Raw genomic sequence first — 12,269 nt, 5'->3', positions numbered from 1 at the left:
TTAAAAGCATGAATCTATATAAATTTATAACCATATTCATTGTCAGCTAGTTGGCACAGTGGATAGTGTGTCAGGCCTGGAGTCAGGAAGACTCATCCTCCTGCATTCAAATCTATTGGGCTTCAGACACTTATTAGCTGTGGGACACTGGGTAAATAACCTTCTTTGCCTCAGTTTCCACATGTTTAAAATGAACTGAAGGAGGAAATTGTAAGCCTCTCCTGTATTTTTGCCAAAAAAAATAATAAACAAACAAAAACACCGAAGGGCATCACAAAGAATAAAACATGACTGAAAAATAATGCAACAACATTATTAACCAATTTTCATGATAAGATATGAAAGATAAATGAAGAATCATAGCTGTATTGTTATGATTATTTTGCATCATTTCAGTTTTCCATTAGCTTTGGCTAAAGCATGGGTCACTAGGGGAAACTGATGATAAGACACTTGGTCTATTTAATTTCTTGTATCATTTAATCAACCTCTTAAGCAATGACACAGTATTTATGATTATGATATGCATGTAATATATAATTAATTGTCCCATTCAATACTTCTAGTGCTGCAGCCTCTGACAGATTTTCATTTATTTTTTTTAATTTTTCTGCTCTTGAATTTATGCTCTTGAATTGCTTAGGAAATTAATTTCATCAAATCCCTCAAAGGCTGATGTAGGCTATTCACACTTTCATTTAAAACTTTTGATGCTGGATTTTTAAAAAAATAATTTATTTCTACAAATAATTAATCATGTGCAAAGCAAGGTGGTTATTAAAAGCTATCACTAAACATTTTATCATGTTTGATTAATTTTTCTATCTAGTAACTTTATTAAGTAATTTTAAATTATTTATCTTCAAAGTTTTCATTGAACCATGAATGTATATTATTTTTAAATCATAAAAGTATTTTATTATTTTCTAGTTACACGTAGAGATACTTTTCAATATTTGTTTTTATATAGTTTCTAGTTCCAAATTTGTCTCCCTCTCTCTCCTCCCTACCACTCCCCAAGACAGCAACCAATCTGATATAGGTTATAAAAGTACAATCACATTAAACATATTTCTGCATCAGTCATGCTATGAAGAAGAATCTGAACAAAAGGGAAAAACCTCAAAATAGAAAAACAAAAAAAAAGTAAAAACAGTATGGTTCAACCTGCATCCAGATTCCACAGTTCTTTTTTTCTGGATTTGGAGAGCATTATCCATCATGAGTCCTTTGAAACCACTTTGGACTATTGTATTGTTGAGAAGAGTCAATTCTCTCACAGTTAATCAATACACAATGTTGATGATACTGTGTATAATGATCTCCTGGTTCTGCTCATCTCACTCAGCATCAGTTCATGTAAGTCCTTAAAGGAAATCCACCTGCTCATCATTTCTACCAGCACAATAGTATTCCATTACATTCATTTACCAAAACTTGTTCAGCCATTCCCCAGTTGTTGGGCAGCACACAATTTCCAATTCCTTGCCAGCACAAAAGAGCTGCTAAGCTTTGTTAATCAGGTATAGAAATACTGTTGATTTATGTGGATTTGTTTTATATACTGAAACTTTGCTAAAGTTGTCAAATGTTCCAAGTAGTTTTCAGTTGATTCTCTAGGATTCCCTAAGTATGCCATCATATCATCTTCAAAGAGTGGTATCTTTCTTTTCTCCTTGCCTTTTATGATTCCTTTAATTACTTTTTCTTCTCCAATTTCTAAAGCTAACATTTCTAGTACAATATTAAATAATAGAGATGATAAAAGACATCCCTGTTTCACACCTGAACATATTGGGAAAGTCTCTAACTTATCCCCGTTACATATAAAGTTTGCTGATGATTTTAGGCAGATACTGCTTATTATTTTAAGGAAAGCTCCTCCTATTCATATGGGCTCTTGTTTTTATTAGGAATGAATGCTGTATTTTATCAAAAGCTTTTTCTGCACCGACTGAGATAATGATATGATTTTGGTTATTTTTCTTTTTGATGTGGTTAATTTTTTTGGATAATTTTCCTAATGCTGAACCAGCCCTACATTCCTTGTATAAATCCCACCTGGTCATAGTGTTTTGTCCTGGTAATGAACTGCTGTAATCTCCTTGCTAATATTTTATTTAAGATTTTAGCATCAATATTCATTAGGGAAACTGTTCTATAATTTTCTTTCTTTGTTTTGACTCTGCCTAGTTTTGGCATCAACACCATATTTGTATCATAAAAGGAATTTGATAGAATTTGATAGAATTCCTTCCTCTATTTTTCCAAATAATTTTTATATTAGTAATTGCTCTTTAAATGTTTGGTAGAATTCATACTTACTCTGAATATAGGGTGGGAGGGAGAAAAATTTGAAACTAGAAATCTTATAAAAACAAATGTTGAAAACTGAAAAAAAAACAAATGTTGAAAAATCTATCTACATGTAACTAGAAAATAATAAAATATTTTATAATTAAAAAATTGAGAGAATCTAAGTACATTATTTCCATTGATTTATTTTGATTTATTTATTCATTTACTTTTTCTGTGAACTCGAAATAGAAATTTAACCTTAAAGATCCCCAACCCCAAGTTTCATTCAAAACATAGTTTCATTAGTAAATCAGGCTCTGAGATTTTAGGTTAGTTTTCTGTTATTTCCAGGATTTATTATAAGGACACATCATGGTTGTAGCACTCCAAAGATGTATAATTATAATATACCATCAAAGTACCATCAGCTGAATGATGCCTTACTATTATATTAAAGCTCATCAAATCAGAAAGTGACAGAAGATTTCTTAAATTTTCAAATGGGGGACAGCTGGATGGCACAGTGGATAAAGCACTGGCCCTGGATTCAGGAGTACCTGAGTTCAAATACACTTACCACTTACTAGCTGTGTGACCCTGGGCAAGTCACTTAACCGCAATTGCCTCAACCCCCCAAAAATAAAATAAAGGCTATTTAAAAAAAATTTCAAATGGGTTTTTTCAACTCCCTAATTACCCTATTTTTTTATTTTAGTCTGTTTAACTAGACAAATGGGAGATAAGATCATGTTAATGCTTTGTTTTTGTGGATTTTCAAATTTTATTTTTATTTTTGTTAGAAGAGCCAGCAAGGTGCTCACACAAGGGAATATAAATATCCCCCTCTCTCCCAGCCATGCTTTTTCAGAGAAACCTCACACTCCTACATTTTTTTGAAATTCTAATGCTGAGAGATTCTCTAATTTTGCATGCCTGGAGACCCTGGTCCCTCCCCTCTTCTCCAGATCCCACCTTCTACTCCTCCCATGGCCAAGCCCATTGCTTCCCCTGCCAGGGAAGTCCAGAGTTCTGATGCACATGCTCAGCTTTCTCTACCTACATTTGCAGCTTCAGGCTCAGCCCTTCCCCAGCCTGGCTGTGCTTCTGAGACAACCTTAGAATACCCTTTAAATTCCAGCTATGCTCCTTTTGTTCATAATGTTGCTAATCTACTTTTGTCTTTAATTAGGAACCTTATAAAGCATTAGTATGGTGAAAAGGCTGACAGGCAATATAGAGGGGTTAAAGAAGAAAAACTTAAGCTGAATAAGAATGACAATCATCAACCATAGTTCAAGACTCTACTTCTTTTGCCATGGAAGGGTACATATTTTACAGAAATGTAGATGTAAGCAGCAAGGTATTGATATGAGTATTGGGGATTTTAGATACCAGAATCAAAAGTGTTCTGAATTCACTCAGAGTATTAATGTCAGTTCAGAGGTTACATAGAATTTCTATGCTATTACATAAACATTTTGAAATTAACGGTATAGGTTTATTTTCATGCTTTTGAGATTGTTTTTTATACTTAGGTGTTTTTTTTTAAAGAGAATATTTGTAAAAGCTTTTTATAGTCATGTGATCAAGTTTATATTTTATAATACTCTTATTAATATTAAGTTCATATTCATTTAGATTTTGCTAATTTGAATTTCATTGTCTTTCATTGTTCCATGTGTATTTTCTTCTATGCATTCATCTAATTTTGAAACATTGCAAGATGGTTTTGATTTCATAATACAATGTTAATTCTAGTAGTATTGTGCTCCCATGTTCTGAGTTGTTTGTTTTTGCTTTTTTTTTTTCTCTCAACTGATTATTTGATCAAACTCTTTAAATCATTTTCCTGGCAAATTGGTTGCCGTGGCAAGTGTAAATTGATTCTAAAAGTATTATTTTTTAAAAGCCTATTCCAAAAAAAAAAAAGAGGGGAACATTTGTAAAAGTTTTCTTTTTTTAAAAAAAGTGTATTTTTGAGATTGTGTTGTGCTATAACTTGTATTTAAATATGTTTTGATTTTTCACAAAAGTAATTGCATACTTAGTAAAAAAAGAGTATTTGAAGTTGTTGCATAATTATATATTATATTCTGAGTTAAGATGTATTCACATTTTTTGTGATCATTTATCATCCTCAATTTTTAAATCCATATGAGACTATTATGGGAACTTATTGTTTAAGACATTAATTACCTTTATTCTGAGGTATCAGATGCCAATTGGCCAAGATGCCATTCAATCACAAGAGGAATAAATGCAAGAGCAGACATTGAACTGTCACATGAGGGGAGACATGCATGAAGTCAACGTATGGCTGAGGGAATGGCTTTTGACAAATGTTGAGGTTGGATTCTCTTGGTTTAATATTTTATTTTATTTTTCCCAAAAATACTGTACAGATGGCTGGAAGTCTTGACCCCACCCATCTCATTCTACACCTGGCTTCCTACATCTGGCTTCTATGCCCCCTCCTATATGCCTGATGCCATGGACATCTCAATCCCATGCATCTGATTAAGTCCTCCAATATATTCTGTAACTATTGGAATGACGCCACCTGCTGGATACTTACTGTAGAAGAGTTCTGCCCATGAAGCGAAGGTCTTTGAGGGCAAGACCAGGAGTCTTTTCTTTGGCGGGGAGGAAGTGACGCAGACTAGTGGGAGGAGGAAGGAAGAGACTGGCGCTCGGTCTGGCTCTCTTTCCTCTGGACTCTGGCGGAGAAGGGAGCTAGAAATGCGCTCTCCCTTTAATAGATAGGAATCTAGACCTTTCTCTCTCTCTTTACCAAATTCTTATTCTCCTTAATAAATGCTTAAAAGTCTAACTCTTGCTAAAGCTTATAATTTATTGGCGACCACTCATTAAATATTTTAGACAGACTAGCTAGAATTTTAGCCCTTAACAATTCAGTGGCATTGACATATATTCCATCCACCTATTTTAAGCCTGGCATACTGCATGGGCAGAATATATTGCTCAGGTGTGTGAATGTTCATATCCCATGCTTTCTCTGTTCTTTTATGGTAACCCCCATAATTATCTCAGGTGGCAAGATAAATAACAGTCTTGAATTTGGCCTTGACATCTGTTACCAATTATATTAGATTTTTAAAATTTCTCATAATGGCATGAGGATAATTAGGCAGATGATGCAAAAAGTGATGAAACAAAGTTAAAAATTATTTTTAGAAATTAAAATCACAGCAATTGTTTTCTCAATTTACCCTCCATAAGGGGTGGGACTATAGTAATATTAATTTTAAAGAATGTTTCAATTTTTGTTTTATTATATGTTTCATATGTAACAACTAAGATTCTGAATTCCCTTGGACATGTTTTTGAGAACTTTCATTGTTTGATTTGATTATTGACAAAGCTATTTTAAAGTTGTGTTAAGCTCAATTTTGTAGGAAATGTTGCAGGCTGATTACCAGCATCAACACATCAACCCCTGAAAAGACTTCCATTCCATGACTACACTTAGAGGACATCTGAGAAAAGACCTTCAGAGACTTTAAATGAACAGTTTTGTTGTTGTTGTTGTTGTTGTTGTTGTTGTTTTTCTTTTTTCTTTCTGTTATAATATACACCATCTGTAACATGTACTCTCTGCAGAGGCCCTCCCTTTGCAAGACCAATGTCAAAGCATCAGTTCATGAGGACAAAAAATTGCCCCTCTGGACAAAATTTTCCTCTCATCCTTTTCTATATTGTTATTAACATATTTTTAGTTAGCATAGGTTATTATATTCTGTTATTTTTGACTATTTCATCAAGAAACATTGAAGAAACAAAGTGGGAACCGTAACAATTGGAATGATGCCACCTGCTGGACTTACTGTAGAAAAGCTGCGCCATAAAGTGAAGGTCTTTGAGGGCAAGACCAGGAGTCTTTTCTTTGGCGTCAGGAAGTGACATCTGCTTGTGGGAGGAAGAAGAAGGGGGAGCTGGGTGCTCTGACTCAGGCTTTTTCCTTAGGACTCCAGTGGAGAAGGGAGCTAGAAATGCACTCTCCCATTAATAGATAGATGAATGTAGGCCTTTCTCTCTCTCTTTACCAAATTATTATTCTCCTTAATAAATGCTTAAAAGTCTAACTCTTGCTAAAGCTTATAATTTATTGGCGACCACTCGTTAGATATTTTAGACAGACTAGCTAGAATTTTAGACCTTAACAGTTTCAAGTAATCTTTGAGTTGATTCTCTAGGATTCTCTAAGTATACCATCATATCATCTGCAAAGAGTGATAGTTTTGTTTCCTTCTTGCCTATTCTAATTCCTTTAATTCCTTTTTTTCACTGATTGCTAAAGATAACATTTCTAATACAATATTAAAGAATAGGGGTGATAATGGATATCCCTGTTTCACCCCTGATCTTATTGGGAAGGCCTCTAATTTATCTCCATTACATATAATGTTTGCTGATGGTTTTAGGTAGATACCCCTTACTATTTTAAGGTAAGCTGCACCTATTCCTATGCTCTCTGGTGTTTTTATTAGGAATGGGCACTGTATTTTGTCAAAAGCTTTCTCTGCATCATGTGATTTTGCTTAGTTTTCTTATTGATGTGATTGGTTATGTTGATAGTTTTCCTAATGTTAAACGAGCCCTGCATTCCTGGTATAAATCCCACCTGGTCATAGTGAATTATCCTGGTAATCCCTTGCTGTAATGAATTCTTGAAGTAAAAATTTCAACAAAATGAAATTAAAGTTGCAGGCACAGTATAAGACAGGAAATTTTCTTAAAAATGACCAAGAATACCCAGAACATATCCAAAAGTTGAATAGAAAATATGTAACCTTAAATATCCATACACATTTATGAAAAGTCTTTGCATTATTTAAAGTGAAATAGAGTTCTTAAAGCATAAAAGTAAGTCAATATTGGAGATATCATCAAGATTTGAAGGCACAGGACTCATCTCACATAAAGCTGTGAAATGATATAATAATCAAAATATAAATTTTGATTACCTCATGAAACACAGTGCAAATATATCATAGTCAATATTAATTCTGGATAAATAAAATAAGAAAATGCTTAGCATCATGCCTGGTAAAAAGTAGGAGCTATTTACATAGCTATTGTTATTGCCAAATATATAGGTCAATTACATGAGCTATTATTATCATTATATCTATGGGATTTCCTGTAGTTGGATGAACAGCCCCTTAAGTTAGTTCATGATTATTTTTCAACTCCTCTCTGTAGGTAGATACCCAACAATCCATACTTTCTATTTTAACCTATATGATTCTGTTGTTTTGTGTTCTATCATTTTTTTCTTTATAATTTCTCTATACAAATGAAGGAAGCCTTCAGGTGGACAATAAAGTAGAATTTGTGGTTTCTGTTGACTCATGTTGGTATTTCAATGTACTTATTAAACATTAAATAATTTCCAGGTATTTGTTAGGTTCTGGGGAGACAAGTACAAAAAATGAAATGATCCCACTTCTCAATGAATTTATATTCTATTAATGATGAAATTGAGTATATATAAAATATATAGAACATACCAATGAAATTAATATTTATATGTATATGAAAATATATAAAATTAATGTATGCTATTTACATGGGTGTATTCAGGTATAATTAATACATAAATATATGTGTACAGACTAATTAAGGTAAATTATTATGAATAGGTGAGAGTTTGAGACACATTAGGCGGATCAGGAAAGGCTTCATGTAGAAGTGTCTAAGCTGAATTGGTGATATGCTTTCAATTATCTTTGAAAAATAATAATGATGAGGCATATAAATAACATGAACCTAGAGGGAAAAAAATGAAATTTTTAAGTGAAGACAATGGTGAATGATTCAAACTCCAGAATTGTGAAATGTATTTTTTTGAAAAATTCTAGATCATATTATTTTGAATTTTTTGAAAATAAAGAGAAATTGTAATAATGTTATTGTAGATAAACATTTATGAGATTTTGGAAGGGAATTTGATTCTTTCATTGCTCCAGGACTTGTCCTATGGCATTATTTGGAGGGTTTTTGGAGAGACCGTGTTGTGAATTTGAGAGCTCCCTGATTTATGTGGTTTTATAACCTATAACTTTGCTGAAGTTGTCAGTTATTTCAACTTTTTTTAAGTTGTTTCTTTAGGGTTTTCTAAGTATACTATCATATCATCTACAAAGTGTGATAGTTTTGTTTCCTCATTTTTTGATTCCTTCAATTTGTTTGCTTTTTTATTGCTTTGGCTAGAAATTCTAGTAAAATATTGAATAATTATGATAATCAACATCCTTGCTTCACTACTGGTTTTACTAGGAAGTCTTCAAATTTTTCCCCATTACAGATAATGTTTTCCCTTGCTTTTAGGCATATACTACTTATCATTTTAAGAAAGTCTCCATTAATTCCTATGTTTCTAGTGTTTCTTTCCCCCCATAGGCCTTTTTTCAATTACATGAAAAAATTGTTTTCAACGTTCACTTTTGTAAGATTTTGAGTTTCATTTTTTTCTCCCTCCCTCTCTTCCCACCCCTCGAAGCCAGCAAGCAATCTCTTATATGTTATTCTTTTTTTTTTGTTTTTTGTTTTGGGGGGCTGGGCAACAAGGGTTAAGTGACTTGCCCAGGGTCACACAGCTAGTAAGTGTCAAGTGTCTGAGGCCTGATTTTGAACTCAGATCCTCCTGAATCCAGGGCCTGTGCTTTCTCCAGTGTGCCACCCAGCTTCCCCTATGTTATTCATTTTAAAAATCATGCTAAACATGTCCACATTTGTCATGTTTAAGAGAAAAATCAGAACACAAGGGGAAAAAACACAAAAAAGAAACCACAAAAGTAACAACAAAAGTAAAAATAGAATTCTTTAATCAGCATGCCAACTCCATAGTTCTTTTTCTGGTTGTGGAGAGTATTTTCCATTGTGCATCTTTGGGCATTGTCTTGGATAATTATATTGCTGAGAAGAGCTAAGCTTTTCATATTAGTTGGTCATCACACAATATTATTCATACTGTTTACAGTTTTCTCTTGGTTCTGCTCATTTCACTCAGCATCAATTCATGTAAATCTTTCCAGGCTTTTCTCATATCCACCTGCTTATCATTTCTTACAGCACCATAGTATTCCATTACATTCATATACTACAATTCATTTACCCATTCTCCAATTGGTTGGCATCCCCTCTATTTCTAATTGTTAGTCACCACAAACAGAAAAGCTATAAATATTTTTTGTACATGAAGGCCCTTTTCCCTTTTTATGATCTCTTTGAGATATAAAACAAGCAATGCTTTCTAATGTTGTTGTTTTTTGTTTCAAAATAGTAAGGGCTATTGTATTTTGTCAAAGAGTTTTATACTTTTATTGATGTAATCATGTGATTTTTGGTGTTTCTGTTACTGATATGATTATGTTTACAGATTATTTATTTATTTATTTACAGATATTCTAATATTCAACCAACACTGCATTTCTGATAAAAATCTCACCTGGTGAAATTATTTAATCTTAGTAATATATTGCTGTAATCCCATTTTTGTATTTTATTTTTGTATCAATATCCATTAAGATAATTGATCTATAGTTTTCATTCTTTTTTTCTACTTCCCTGGTTCTGATTTCAAAACCAATTTTGTGTTATAAAAATAAACTTCATAGGATTATTTCTTTATCTGTTATGGTATTTAATTAGGGATTTAAAAAGTTTTCTTTTCAGTGACAGCTAGGTGGCTCAGTGGATAAAGCATTGGACTTGCATGCGGGATGACCTGAGTTCAAATCTGGACTCAGACACTTGACATTTACTAGCTGTGTGACTCTGTGCAAATCACTTAACCCTCATTGCCCCACAAAAATGTGTTCTTTTCTATTTTTTATGTGCATTACCAATTAGTTGATCTGATTTTCTTTTCCTTTTTAGTTTGTCTGTCTTAAGAGATAGAAATTCTCCCCTAAGTATTTATTAAGCTGCATCCCAAAGATTTCAGAATGATTTTTATTATTTTTTTCATTTTCTTTAATGAAATAATTGTTTCTATAATTTGCTATTTGCCTCACTCATTCCTTAGGATTAGGTGATTTATGTGTTAATTAACTTTTAATCTATCTTTTCATGGACGTTTATTAATTAGGTCTATTTTTTCCTTTTGCTTTTATCGAGATCATGCTTGCTTCCTTTGCCTTTTAAACTTCACCCAAAGTATAATAGATTCTACTCTGAACACATTTTAACTCTGTGTGTCATTTTGTTTCACATGTGATGTTTTAAACAATATAGAGATATATACATATGCATATATGTATATGTTCTCTCTTTGAACCAATTTATATATGAGTAGTCATTGCCTACCCCATTATTTTCCTCTCCATTGTAAAAGCCCTTCTTTATGTACTTCTTTTATATGAACTAATGTTCCCTGTTCTTCCTCTCCCTTTTATCACCTATCCATTGTTTATATCATCCCAACATAACTGACTCACTCCCAACATTCTTCTATGTAGAATCCTTCCAATTATCCTAATAAAGATAAAGTCCTAAGGAAATACGTCTCATATTTCCATATAGAAAGTAAACCATTTCTCCTTATTTAATCCCTTCTGACTTCTCTTTCATGTTTATTGACATATGCTTCACTTGTCTCTTGCATTTCAAAATCAAATTTAAAATTCATCTTTGTTCTTTAGGAATGTTTGAAAGTCTTTTATTTTATTACATATGTATGCCCTCTCTCCCTCCCCCCCCCCAATAATTGTACTCAGTTTTTCTGAGTAGGTCATTATTGATTATAATCTCAGTTTTCTACTGTGATTTTGGAATATCATATTCCAAGCCCTTTATTCCTTTCATGTGGTAGCTGCTTGTATGATCCTGACTAGCTCCACAGCATTTTTGTGGCTTCTTTTTTGGCTGCTTAAAGTATTTTTTCTTTAACCTAGGAGCTTTGCCATTTTGCTATAATGTTTCTTGAAATATTTATTTTGAGATCTCTTTCAGGTGGTGATTAATGGATTGTTTAAATTTTGTCTTACCCTCTAGTTCTAGGATATCTGGTCACATTTCTTTGACACTTTCCTGAAATATGATGTCTAGGCTTTTTCTTTAATTATCTTTTTCAGGTAGCAAAATAATTTTAAAATTATCTTTCTTCATGCCATCTTCAGAAGCACATGTAGAAAAACTGGACCAATACCAAGAATATTAGCATAACCTTTGTGCAAGGATGACATACAAATTTGTGAAGCATTGTATAATTTCTTGATCCTTAAGTGGGTAATTCCAAATGAGAGACTGACACAGAAAGTGCCAGAATAAAGACCAAGCTGGGTGGCTGTACTTCACTTGCCCACATTTATAAAACATTCTTTTTGAGGTTTTTATTAATTTTGAGTTCTCTTTCTGTGTATGTATGTGTGCATGTGTATGTGTGTGTGTGTGTGTGTGTGTGTGAGAGAGAGAGAGAGAGAGAGAGAGAGACAGAGAGACAGAGAGTGGATGGCGGGTAGAGAGGAAGGGATCAAGAGAAAGGTGTGATTGAGGCCTTATCTCCCTTCCCTGGCCCCTCAATACATACATGCATGTATACATACACACAAAGTTATAGTTATGTATTTATATATTTTATGTTTCTGTATATATGCATATACATATATATGCACACACAAATACACAATATACATATACAATATGCATACATATGCATATGTGTTTTATTGTTTTCTGATGACTCAGGGTGTTATTTAACTTCTATGAATCCAGTTTTAATTTTAACAAGTTATTCTCTTCACAGATCTTTTAAAATATCCTTTTCTATTTGGCCAATTCTATTTTTTTTTGGTTGGGATTTTAAGATTAAGTGACATTCCCAGGGTCACACAGCTAGTAAGTGTCAAATATCTGAGGCCAGATTTGAACTCAGGTCCTCCTTAATCCAGGGCCAGTCCTTTATCCACTGTACCAACTAGCTGCCCCACCAATTCTATTTTTAAATT

At 32.9% G+C, this 12,269-nt stretch overlaps 1 non-coding gene across 1 annotated transcript; it reads left to right on the top strand.

The window, feature by feature from the left end:
• Nucleotides 1–11,430: 11,430 nt before the first annotated feature.
• Nucleotides 11,431–11,535, top strand: LOC122752313. Its single transcript, XR_006356077.1, has one exon. It is a non-coding gene; the product is annotated as a U6 spliceosomal RNA (small nuclear RNA).
• The last annotated feature ends 734 nt before the right edge of the window (nucleotides 11,536–12,269 follow it).

This window comes from Dromiciops gliroides, chromosome 3, assembly GCF_019393635.1.
Source record: "Dromiciops gliroides isolate mDroGli1 chromosome 3, mDroGli1.pri, whole genome shotgun sequence".
Classification (NCBI taxonomy): domain Eukaryota; kingdom Metazoa; phylum Chordata; class Mammalia; order Microbiotheria; family Microbiotheriidae; genus Dromiciops; species Dromiciops gliroides.
The sequence above is the reverse complement of the archived record's forward strand: the minus strand, read 5'-3'. Positions and strand labels throughout refer to the sequence as shown.